General features: G+C 37.9%; 1 non-coding gene across 1 annotated transcript; it reads right to left on the reverse strand.

Annotated features, from left to right (window-relative positions):
- Window positions 1-999: 999 nt before the first annotated feature.
- On the reverse strand, window positions 1,000-1,108 carry LOC124521441 (U6 spliceosomal RNA). The gene has a single exon (XR_006964526.1). It is a non-coding gene; the product is annotated as a U6 spliceosomal RNA (small nuclear RNA).
- Window positions 1,109-13,392: the final 12,284 nt, after the last annotated feature.

The following is a 13,392-nucleotide window of genomic DNA, read 5'->3' on the forward strand; positions in this document are numbered from 1 at the left end:
CTCAACTCGCACCCCCCCCCAACCTTTTTGTTTCTTTATTCTACTTAATTTACAATGCTAGCCCTGGTTAAATTTTACCTTGCATCTTCGCCAACACAGCTAAATATGATTGGAGACTAGAAGCTATGCTGGCTGGTCTCATTTTAAATTCATGATCACTAACATCAAGTGGGCCCTAATACTGCCCAGTGATCAGAGCACATTTTCCTGGTCTAATGGTTTCCCCTCTCTCCCAGAAAACTATATCATACTTTGTTTTCTCTCCGCAAGCATCCCACATAATGGTTCCCAATCTTATTTTCTGCTGATGACCTTGTGTGCTGTTTCACTTAGAAAATTAACAACAGTCTCACCATTACATGTCCTCACAAAGTGGCATCAGTTCAACATATTCTGCCATCTCTCCTAACACCGGTGGTAAAAATTTCCCCTCAAGGACATTGCTCTGGCATTTCTCTCTCAATCCTGCAACATTTTTTTCTCTCTCTATTGCATCATTCTTATCAGCATACAGAGATACAGTTACTTGTCCCATCTTAGAAAACAAAAACAAAACAATACAAAAGTCTCTCTACTTCTCTTCATCCTGCTCATCCAGATGTACTCACTCTTTCTCTTTGCCTTATAACAGCAAACCTCCTTGAAAGAACTGTCTATGCTTACGTCTCTAACTCCTCTTCTCCATTTTCCTTTGAACCAAGTCCAAAGAGGTTTTTGCCTCTACCACTCCTTGGAGCTACTTTGTAGAGGTCACTATGACTTTCATGTTGTGAAGTCCTCTGATCAATTTAGTCCTCCTCTGACTTGACCTGCCAGCATCACTTGACTGTCACCCCATCCTTCATCTTTATTTACTTTCTTCCTTTACCCTGACTCTCATCACGTCACTTCTATCTCATGGGCCTTTCTTCCTCAATCTTCTTTCCTGGTTTATTCTCTTCCTTCCAGTCGCTTAAAGTAGGAGTGTCCCAAGGTATAATCTCTAAGACTCTTTCTTGGTAGTCACTGATGACTATCAAATATCAGTCTCTGTCATCCTTAAAAAGGGGACATACTAATCTTCTCTATTTCGTTCCAGTTTTAGTGTATGTACTGCCGAAGTGAGTGCTCAAATGTCTGTCTCTGGAATGACAATCTTACCTAACTCCAGACTCATACACAGAACTGCCCACTTGATATGTCTATATATGTGTCTAATTGGCATTTCAAACTTAACATCCCACAAACCAAAGTCTTAATTTCTGTCACTTCTGCTCACTGCCAAATCTGCTTGCTTAGTTTCCTGAACAAAAATTTTGGAATCATTCTTGACTGCTCTATTTATCTTGCACTGTACAGTTAATCCATTAACAAAATGTGTTATCTCTACCTTAGAAACATATCCAGAATATGACTCCTTCTTTTCACTTTCATATTTAACTTCCCTGGTCTACGTGCTTTACTCTTATGTCAGGATTATTTATCCAGCCTCCTAACTAATTCATCTAGTTTTACTTTTATCTGCCTTATATTCTTAATACAGCAAGAAGAGTGACCCTCTTAAAATTTAAGTCAGATCATGACTCCAATAATAAACCTGTAATAAATACTGTTATGGCTATCTATTACTGCATAACAAATTAAAGTATCATGGTTTTTAACAATTTTTTTTATTATCTCTCCTGAATCTCTGTGTTGACTGGTCTTAGCTGAGTGGCTCTGATTGGGTTTTTTATGCAAGTGCTGAATGCTAACAGATAGTGACTGGGGATGAAGTCATCTGAAAGCTTGATGGGCTGGATGTTCAAGGTAACTCATTCACCTGGCTGGCAGTAGATGCTGGCAGTTGACTGGGAGCTCAGCTAGCTGTCAATCAGATTGCCTGTCATGGTTTCTCCACATGGGTTGGGCTTCTCAGAGTATGATGCCCTCCATTAGTATTTTGGAATACTAATTCCAAATAACAGGAAGCAGAGGCTGCCAGTCTGTAAAGACCTGAGCCCAGAAACTGGCATAGAGCCACTTTTGTTGTGTTCTGTTAGTCAAAACAGTTATAAATCCCACCCAGTTTCAAAGGAAGGGACCTACTCTCTACCTCCATGGAAGGCACATCAAAGATTTGGAGATGATTCTTAATCTGTTGCAGTGCCCATTTCATTTACTGTAAAAGGAAATATTCTTATGGTGGTCTTCAAATAGCTACTTAATGAAAACTCTGGTTACTTCTCTCATCTCATGATCTCCTCTTCTGCTAACTTCCCATTTTTCCACTAGGCTTCAGCTACGCTCACCTCCTGGCTATTCCTCAAAGTTTTAGTGTTTGCAATTTTCTTTTTTCATATCCCTCGGGTATTTATATAGCCACATGGCTGATCCTTCTTTTAATCTCTGTTCATGTGTAACCTTCTCAGTGAGGTCTTCCCTGACAACCCTCTTTATATATACATTTATTTGTTGTCTGTCTGTCATCACTAGAAAGTAAGATCCAAAGGATAAGGATTTTTTCTGTTTTATTTACTGCTGCATCTGTTGTGTCTAGAATAGTTCTTGGAACATTGAGGAAGCTCAATGATTATTTTGAATGAGGGAACATATGCCATATTAATTTAATTCCTCCTAGTAGTTTTATTGCATTCAATCACAGTAATTTAAGATTTTGCCTACTTGAGTCACTTTGACTTCATTAAAGAACTGTGCATGGAAGGGATGCTCATCCCCCAACTGCTTGATCACACTCAGTGAACAACTCTTGTTATTTGGCATTTATAAGACTGACTTGTTCTGGGGTTTCTATTTACTCAGTTAAACATCCGACTTCGGCTCAGGTCATGATCTCACAGATCGTGAGTTTGAGCCCTGTATTGGACTCTGTGCTGACAGCTCAGAGCCTGGAGCCTGCTTTGGATTCTGTCTCCATTTCTCTCTGTTCCTCCCCCATCCTCTCAAATATAAACATTTAAAAAACTTAAAAAAGAAGATTGGCTTATTCTGAACTATTGACAATGATAAAATGAAATCTCATTAAAGAGCAAACATTGTAGTAAAAGATCAAAAATTCACTCTCCAATACCACCTTGGAATTTGAAAAATCCAAATAGTTGAAATGATTGTGTGTGGTATTTTAAGGTCTACAAGCTTATTTCCCAGGATTTATATATACATAGATTTAAATCAGGCTAATTCGGGCTAAATGTTATCAGCTCAGAAGCCATCCACTGAAGACTTTCAGTTTCTCTTGATATTTCAGTCAATCCAGACTTTTTCTGTCCATCCAGCAATGTTCCCTCCAGCATACAAATCAGGGCCTTAATAGGTGAGCACTCACTTTAAGCCTTCATTTGTAAGGCCTTCCTAAGATTTCTCACAAGCTCAGCCTGATGTAAAACTGCAAGATATAAAGAAATTATTGAATTGCCATGGGCAAGAGTCATTATTAAAAATTGTAAATTCCTCAGTTAATTAATTCAAAATCTATTGTGGTTGTTGCTAATCATTTTTCAAAGCTATGCTGTCAATACACCATTGTGTAGAGCACGTTCATAGTTAACTTACTGTTGGTGTAGCTAGAATATGGAACTCAAAGTGAAGTTTTCCAGAGGGACTTTTGCCTGAATGAAATTTGACCCTCCCTGAGATTTCAGCACTACGTATCAAAGGAATTAAAGAGGAAGCGTCTAGTAAAAATATGTTATTGAAGACAGAGTCATTGGGCCCTTAGCAACAGGGGCAGCTGAACCCAGGAAATGCATCCTACATTTTTATCTGTGGATCAGCATGGAACAGCAACCCCTGCTCCAATTGTGAAAGGTTACACCATTGCAGAGGCAGAGTGCAAGTTCCGCAGGAAAAAAGGGTGACCCTGCAAAGAATGTCATTCAAAATTGGTTTGAAGGATGCCCAGAAACCATCCAGTGGGTCAAGTCTCCTGATATCAGGAGATGATTATTCACCTGGCAGCAAATTTCAAGAACTATTTCATATTCCGTAGGTCAATAAGCTTCAGGATACTGCATTGATTACAATAATTACAATTTTGTTAACCTTTATCGAGGACTTACTCTGTGCCAGAGGAATCACTGAATACAGGTGCTATGTCACTGATCCAAAAACAACATCAGGCGCTTTAACTTTTCCTTCTGACACATATTAATCTACCCATATCAGTCTGTCCTCACTATAAGCACCAGGCAGCATTGTTTTTCGCCTAGAGTATTTCAGTAGTATCCAGGTGGCTTTCCCTGCCTCTGTTCTCATAGCTTAATTACTTCTCCATACAAGACAGACATGGTCACAATCTATTGTGTGTGATCTGGCCCCTGCCTATCAGATTAGCTTAATTTCATACCACTCTCCCCCTCAGTTTCTTTGTTCTATTTGTATCAGTCTTTTGGTAGTTCCTTGAATGTGCTTTTCCTTGTTGGGACTCATAGACACTTTCATCTAGCAAGCATAATTTTCAACTTATTCTCACCCCTGTTACCTAGCATGGTCCTATTTTTCATTTCCCCAAGTCCCAATCTTCTTGTTAGGCACTTCCTTAAATTATATCTCTTTTTCATAGCATTTACTGTAATTGAATGTAAAAAGTCCATTTTGTAGTTTTGTTTTGTTTTGTTTTGTTTTGTTTTTTTCATCTTGTATCCACTAGAATGTAAGTTTCATGAGGGCAGGAGCCACATCCTTTTGTGAATTTCTTATATCCTTAGTAAATAAAGAGCTACATGCCGGGCATTAGTGCTAGATATAAGTGAAAGAAATAATGGACTTTTATGCCCATATTATTAGGAGAAATTGATATTTTGAAAGAGAAGCCTCACTTTCACAAAGAAGATATAACATATAAAAAATGGATAAAAGAGAATGCTTGGGAAGCACACCTCCCTAACATTATCGTCAATATTAGTTCATAAAGATGCCCTTAAAAGAGGGTGACTGTTAAAACCAAGAGTCATTCCACATGTATATGCAAGTTCAGTATCAGTTCACTTTAAAAGGAGAACTGTTTCTTCTTCTCTAATTAGATAGATATATAGACAGATAGATAGATGATAGATAGATAGGACAAAGATTAATGATTGTCCATACCAACTAGACTTTTTTGATACCTTTGGCTGTGTCACTTGCTCGCTTTTCCTTAATATGTTTTCCTTCCTCAGCTGAATGTGCTACTCTCCTCTGTTGTTCTTGGACTTGCTTCCCTGACCTACCATTCTCAGTTTCTTCTCTAACGTTGTGGGCTTTCCATGTTTTGTCCATAGTCTTTTTTTTTTTAACATATTTTCTACTCATTTTATCCAACATTCTACATTGAGTGGGCTTTAATCACTAAAAAGTTAGAGCTAAAATAATTATAGTTTGTTCTTTCTTTTAAGTCAGCATCTACTCAGATTCATCACATCCTATTCAAAGCATCTGTAAATGTTCATTGGGTTGGCAACTTGGAATAAAATGGAGAAGATCTGTGCCCTCACTGATTTATAAAAGAGCACAAGAAATATTGCAAGCCAATAAATATAAATATCTAATAAAAAGTAATAGATCATGATTATGAAGAGAAATGCATAATATGTTATGAGGAAGGAAAACCCAGGAGACATAAATTTAACTGGGGTCAAAGATAACCTTCATGATAAAGAGGATTTTCAGCTCATTACTGAAGGCAGATACTCTTTAGCATGCCAAGAACATGAAAAAGAGAAATCTGGCCCAAGGACTATAAAAGGGATGTTGTCTGAGGATCAACAGGAGTTGTTGGGCTAGGAAGACAAATCCTAAAAGGCCTTTGGTTCACAAAATCTCCAGTCATCAGTTAATTAAACTGGAACATCTGAGATGGCACATAAGGGAGGCAGGATACTTTATGACTAGGAGAGAGGTATGACCCTTTAGGAGTTATGAGATCTCCATGGTCCTAAAGGAAATGTGGAGCTCTGAATGTGGACAAATCTAGTGCCCTTGAGGTGGCAGGAACTCTGATGGGGATAACAGGTGGGGACCTGAATGGACCAGGTACTAATTGCCGCAGCCTGTTGTGAAGTTTTCTGTAGTCCAGCTTGACATTGAAAGGTTGAGACTACTAAAAGAATTGTTGAGGTATATTCTAGGAAAAAATCCACTATGATAGTGATTGGTGAGCTACACCATGAGCCATATTCAGCCCATTGTCTATTTTTTAACACATAGTCTTAGTGAACACAACCACACTCCTTTGAATTATCTATAGCTGCTTTCATGCTATAGTAGAAGATTTGAATTGTTGCAACAGATACAGTATAGCACACAAAGCTAAAATACTGTCTGTTTCTAGGGTGCCTGGGTGGCTCAGTTGGTTAAGCATCTGACCTCGGCCCAGGTCATGATCCCTTGCTTTGTGGGTTCGAGCCCTGTGTCAGTCTCTGTGCTGACAGCTCGGAGCCTGGAGTGTGCTTCAGATTCTGTGTCTCCCTCTCTCTCTGCCCCTCCCCTGCTTGCACTCTGTCTCTCTGTCTCCCAAAAGTAAATAAATATTTTTTAAAAATGCTGTTTCCTTTCAAAAGAAATTTCTGAGCACTGCTCTCATTCTTACTTTCTGTGCCTTCTGTCTGGGTTGTCCTTTATGTCATCTATTTGACCAATAAGACTCCAAATCATCCTTCATGACACAGCCCAAGTGTCACCTTGACTGATACATTTACCTCCCCCACACCCTAGAGTTGATTACTCCTATTATTTATTGCAATGCACTTATCACACAGTATTACAATTATTATATATTTCTGCCTCCAGAAATAATAGGCTCTGAGTATTTTTAGACGAAACCCTTCTATATATGTCACATATAGTGTATCCAGTAAATAACTGGGACAAGAAATATTTGACTAAGTAAGGGAAAGCATCAATTTTAAATAGTTCAGAGGTCCTTCACTTGAAATATGTATTTCTCCTCCTTTGATATGTCGGAGTTGAAGTGTAAGTTAACATTCTACTGCACTCCTGGGTCTTTTGCAAAATGTTTTCTAACAGTTTGTTTCAGAGAGCTTGAGCGTCAACTGACTCAATTAACCCAAATGACCAGGGCGATTTTCAAATAAAAGATTTGTTTTTGTTATTCTGTGAACTAAGTCATTTGGATACTCTTGAATTTCCATAAAATACTGATATATTTGCTAATGTAATCCAGCAGTCCCTCTCTAGACATGCAATTAGAGTCCACTCCCATCTCAGCCACCATATATCAGAAACTTATTGGCCCTGAAGGTCATCAGAATTTAGCTTCAACAGAATACAGAGAAAGCAGATGTCTCTTTGTAGAGAATTACCCAAATAAATTTGTCTGAACAACAAATTGACAGAAAGCATTGTGATAATTCACAAATAGTACTCAGTTAGAAGGTGGTTTTCAAGATAACTATTTTTAGAAAAGGATTTTAACCATAAGTGTTCATTAAATTTTCTATTGATTTCAAATAGCAAATTAGTTGGAACTGATATTCATTGATCAGTGTGTGCCAACATCATCAGAATATACTTACCACATTTCCATATTTGGCATAACATAATTTTTCTGCTTAGCCTCAATGAGACACTAGGGATTTCTCATAATAATTGTAGAAAAGTAGTAAAAGAGATAGTCCCCACAGATTTTCCAAAGCAAGGCTATGTCTCCCTAGGTGACAATAGAAACTCTCTTGACAGTGACCTTACAGTGTTAAGTCAAGGACCAAGAAAATGATCAGAAGTTCCTTTGAGGCCATAAATTCTGAATAATGAAGTCAGTTATGTTTTCCTTGAAATGTTTATCATAAATGTTGTGAAATAAAAAAGTAAAAATATTGGGCAAAAGAGATAAGTGAAATAGCCTGGGGGGTGGATTCTTTCCAAAAGTTCATGTAGCATGAATATAATAATTCACACATCTTTCAGATGAGTGGTATTGTTTATGTACCCATTTCTCCTCACTCTAGAAACAGATAACCAGAAGCAGGGTCTTGGCCTCAATGCTGGTTATGTTCCTTGTCTAGATTTTTGTCTTCATATCACCAGATTTTCCCAGTTAGCTAGGGGGTCTTTTAGATGCTTTACCCAGACAGAGACTGATCAGGACAGATTGAGAACTTGTTATTTTCATCACAATCTCTTCTTTCCCGCTCTGGCTCTTCTTGCTCTGTTTCTTCTGCCCTCTGTACCTCTAAACTAAACTTCTTTAGTGGGCTGCCCTGTGAAACTCCTCTCAGGAAAACAGTTCTTCCTTGATTACCAACCTTAAAAAGAAATTTTAGACGTAAAGGACTCCACCCTTAGTGGGATCGTCTCAATGACTTCATTGATGGCATATATCTGTCCTACTGGTGATCACACTGACTGCCTTGTTTGCCCCACCCAAGTTGGATACTGCTCTGGTCTATCTTCCCATCAACTACCACATCTATCCTTTTTGACTTTTAATATATGACATACTTAATATTTTCCCTCAGCTGGCACGATCATTCTATGAGGTACAGGTGATTAGCTCCATTTACCCACTGCAGAAACCAAGGCTCAGAGAAGTTAAATGACATGTCTAAAGCCATCAGAAAATAATTAGTTGCCAAAGTTAGCATCCAAACTCAGGTATAATTTGAAAACATCAAAGAGCTACAACATCAGAAACAAATTTCATATGAAAGCCTGGGTTTCCAGCTTTCACTGAATTATCAGAAGTGCATGTCATCTCATGAACTCGTAACAGCCAATTAACCAAACAGAGAGTGCTTGTGGTATCCTTTTATGGTGACCAGGTCTATGACCGTTAGCTTGAGGTTATAGAGAAGTTCCATAAGGCATAGACAAGCTTCCCGTGTGAAGCTTAGAATAGTTTTGAGAATAAACAGTGGTATAAGTAACATTTGAAAATCTTGTATAAAAATGTAATCAGGTGGGGCACCTGGGTGGCTCAATCGGTTACACTTCCGACTTCACTTCAGGTCATGATCTCATGGTTCATGAGTTTGAGCCCCTCTTGGGGCCCTGTGCTGACAGCTCAGAGCCTGAAGCCTGCTTCAGATTCTGCGTCTCCCTCTTTCTCTGCCCCTCCGCCGCTTATGCTCTCTGTGTCTCTCTGTCTCTGTCTCTCTCTCAAAAAATAAATAAATAAATAAATAAATAAATAAATAAATAAATAAACATTTAAAAATGTAATCATGTGCTAAAATATTTGGAGGAAAAAAATAAGTGACTATCAACAATGAGTGGAAGAGAAAATGAACACTAGCCTGAGTATCAGTGAAAGTCACAAGAATGAGGTAACTGAAGGGAGGCATGTCAGTCTGGGTATTAGGAAGTGTTAATCTGGTAGATTAATCTGGGTTCCCTTGGAAGCAGATACTGAGACAAGGAGTTGACTTCAGCAGGTTTACAGAGAAATGGGAAAGTGAAACAGAGAAAGGAAGAGAGTCAGGTAAAGTAAAAACAAACAAACAAAAAAAGGTGATAAACCACTCTATAGTGGCAGAATAGAAATTTCCCACCATGGATAGCTGGGGCTTAATCCTAATGGGAATTGTGACAAACCATGTATGGCGTGCCGCACGGTTACCCAAAGTGAAGGATAAAGAAGCTGAAATATTTATTCCTAAAATCCTCATCTGCTATTAGCTATGGGCTACCCCCCAAAAGTATTAACTCTTTGACTCCGCTGGTGGCCCTTGCACAGTTGGAATTGCCGTCTGAGACCGAAAAAAACCAATGTTCTTGAGTAGCGAGTTCCAGATGTTAAAAACATTAGCCTCTAGTAGTGGAGATGAGTGCTGTGAGGGTGTGGGGGTGTTGCTGAGGGAGTCAGCAGTAGGAGGGGCCAAGAGACAAAGATTTTGGAAAAGAGGAAAAGAAAGGAATTTTCATATGACACATACATAAGTACGCACATGGAGGTGAAGCTGCTCCAAATAGCCACTCCACTGTCATTTTACAATATGTAAACCACTTTCACATATGAAATACAACTAGGGAGGTTTATATGGGACGATGGGAAAACTAATGGGGCTAAATCTCAGGAGGTAAACCGAAGGGTAATGAGAATTGAAGGAGAATAGATCTGTGTTCTAGATGCCCTGAAAGGCAGGCCAAAACATTTGCCTTTCTCACAACAGAGAAAAGGGGGTACTGGTGGATCTGAATATGTAAGTTCTGTGATAAACGTTACATTTTAGAATGGCATCTGACAAGCAGGCAACCATTGACTCATTTGTTGTTGCTGGAGGTGTTTATTGGTCATCCTTTATATGCCAGATGCTAAAGAAGAAGAAGGATAAAACTAAATAAGATGTATTTGTTGACACATAACAGTAATACTGTTGGGATAAATGCAAAAAAAAAAAAAAAAACCAAAGAGGCAAGTATGATGCAAATAAGGGGGGGGGATGGATTGGTGGCAGGAAAAACTGGTGTTCAAAACATAAATAGAAAGTATTTCCCATCCCAGTGTGAGTCCTCAATTTCTCAATTAAGTTTCTCAATTAAGAAAGTATCTCTAGGAAGGCGAGAAAAGGAGGGAAGGAGTGGCAGGCATTGCTAGTTGCTCATGCTAGCAGCCTTGCTAAAACGGTCCCTATTTGTTTGGGATCACGCTGTGTCCAGCCCAGAGACAAAAGGGCAGTCAAAACCATTCCAATCCCTTTGCCGATACGTCCAGGCTCCCTTGAAACTAGAGGAGGCTGTATGAGCTAGTTATGTCCAAGAAGATATTTGCAGAAATGTAATAGGGGAGAGTGTAGTTTTCTGCGGTAAAAGTAAAGATGTTTTGTTCTTATGTTCTAAATCTTAAATGGAAAATAACCCTGAAACCTGATTCTTAGAGCTGTTCTTACAGCCATGTGCAATGACTTGGATGAAGAAAAAGAGGCAATATGATCATAACAACTGAGCAGAAGGGTGAGAAGAACCTGGAATCTTGCTGACATGAAGGCTACTAAATGAGCCCTATAATCATAGGCCAATAGGAGTTCATGATGATTTGGGTCATTCTCCATAATGCTAATCAATATTTTGTTACATGTAGTCATAATTTTTCCTGTCACAATGAATGAAACACTGTATAAAAATACTGCATAAAAAATAAAATGGAGGAAGGCGATGGGCTTAGTTTCAGACATGCTTTATTTAAGGTTGTGGTGTAAAAGTGAATACGGTATAAATGGCTCAAAAATTCCACACAGGATATTTATTCTAAATTGGCCAATTGGGATTGATTCGTGTCTCATTTTTCACAAAAAGGGAGATTTCTAAGAGAATACTCAAGACACGTTGTCCTTGACTTTTCTCTGGTCAACATTTTTTCCAAAGTTATTTGGCTAATGACAAAGAAAGCATACATATCACATGTTCAGATGAATCGAATATTAGATAACTGATGGCTTGCAACAATTAACTGAGAGTCTGAAAAGATTCTAGCTAGAAAAGTAACTAAAATTTTTCAGATAAAATTGAATATCAACAAACATATAAACTTTTATACTTAGGTTTATATGACTCAAACAATGCATCTAGAAGTTATGGCTCAACAACAGTTGATGTAAAAATGGCACATGTTATTTGATTATCTTAAAAGTCAACATAAATCAACTGGGTGATAACTATTCATTCATTCACTAATTTATTCATCCAGGCCTTATACTAGCTAAAAGGCACAGACGTATGAAAAAATGAGACAGAAAAGAGCTTAATATGTGCTAAGGAAGATCAATAAGCAAATTACTGATTATAATGTGGCTGATGCTTTAAAGATACTATAATTTAAAGGTATACATGACACCTTTCCCTCAGTAGGTAAAGTACATTCTGACAAACTTACTAGCAATCAGAAACATAATAAAAGTTCCCAATTCATGTGAATGATAATTGACTAATATCAAAATCCCTTAATTCATTTATCCCTCCAAATTATTAAACACCTACTATGTGCTATGCACTGTTTTCTTTGGAGCATTTTAATACTTAGAAGTCAAGAATAAGAAGTGTAGCCAGTAAGCTAGGAGTTATGTTCTTAAGAGAGAAGAGTATTTCAGGCCTAAGAAAGAGCAATTCAGAATAGAAAGCTTTATCAACTATGTGTTATGTTGGTGTGAGAGATTGATTTTAAAAAAAAGAATGAGAACTGACCACTGGATTTGATAAGATGGCAGTAATTGGAAACTGTTGATTCAGTAAACTGGTGGGAATTAAGGAATCAAGAAGAGAATTGGACGTAAAAAAGTGAAGGAATCTGGCATAGGAAAATGGTATTTGAAGTATATGTAGAAAGTAAAAGGTGAAGAGATAGGTAGAGAAGCAGCTGGTCTAGGGAGGGTTTTAAAAATAGACAGTATTATATACGTGTATGTACTGGTGGAAGTAATATCAGAGAAGGTGAATTTGAGATGAAAGAGGGAGAAGGGATTACTGCAAGGATAACAAGGCCTGGAGTAAGTTGGAGGGCATGAAATGACAGTCTTTATGCATATAATGACAGTTCTTCCATTTTAACAGAAAACAATGCAGAATATATGAGTTCTTCTGAAAGTGGGTTTGTAGAAAAGGTAGAAGGATAAAGAAGTGTTATTTTCTTGGTGGAAAAAAAAGGAATTCATCTTCTGAGCTGAGGAGGTAAAGTTGAAATGTTAAAAGTTTGAGGAGAAAGAAAAAATTTAAAATAGCATTGTATCAGGGGCGCCTGGGTGGCTCAGTCGGTTGAGCATCCGAATTTGGCTCAGGTCATAATCTCACAGTTCGTGAGTTCGAGCCCCACATCAGTCTCTGCTGACAGCTCAGAGCTGGAGCCTGCTTCGCATTCTGTGTCTCCCTCTCTCTTTGCTCCTCCCCTGCTCACATGCTGTCTTTCTCTCAGAAATAAATAAAGGCTAAAAAAAATTAAAAAAATAAAAAAAATAGCATTGTATCAGTCAGGACATACCATGGGATGCTGAGGTAACAGATAATACCTGAGTTTCAGTGACTTAACACACAATATATTTTTCACTCATGCAAAGTGAACAGCAGGAGTTAGCAGAGAATCGACAGATGATTGATTCATCTTGATCTGTTACTGCAATCACACTGGCACAATGAGAAGGGAGCTGTTCACAGGTGTACTGACTTTAAAATGTTCTGCCTGAGGTAATTGTTATGTGGGTTATAAAATAAGTGTAGTTATATATTATAAATGAATATTTAACTTGCACAGATTCAACTAGGTGTTCTTGAATTTGGAAGTCAAGAGTGTTGACTGCATTGTATAACTCTCTTACAGTAGATATAACCAATGAATCTTAGTAAACCTAGGACAAATAATTTCATAGCCATTTCCTGTTCATTAATAGTGTTCGTACTTTGTAGATAATCTTGTAAATGGAAATTTTGGATTGATTTTTCACTCTGAACATTGAGTTTATAATCTATTCTTCATTTAGGAAGCAACTGAAC

Source organism: Lynx rufus, unplaced genomic scaffold, assembly GCF_022079265.1.
Source record: "Lynx rufus isolate CCGP_SWC_20201006 ecotype Redwood Valley unplaced genomic scaffold, mLynRuf1.p SCAF_3, whole genome shotgun sequence".
NCBI classification, from domain to species: domain Eukaryota; kingdom Metazoa; phylum Chordata; class Mammalia; order Carnivora; family Felidae; genus Lynx; species Lynx rufus.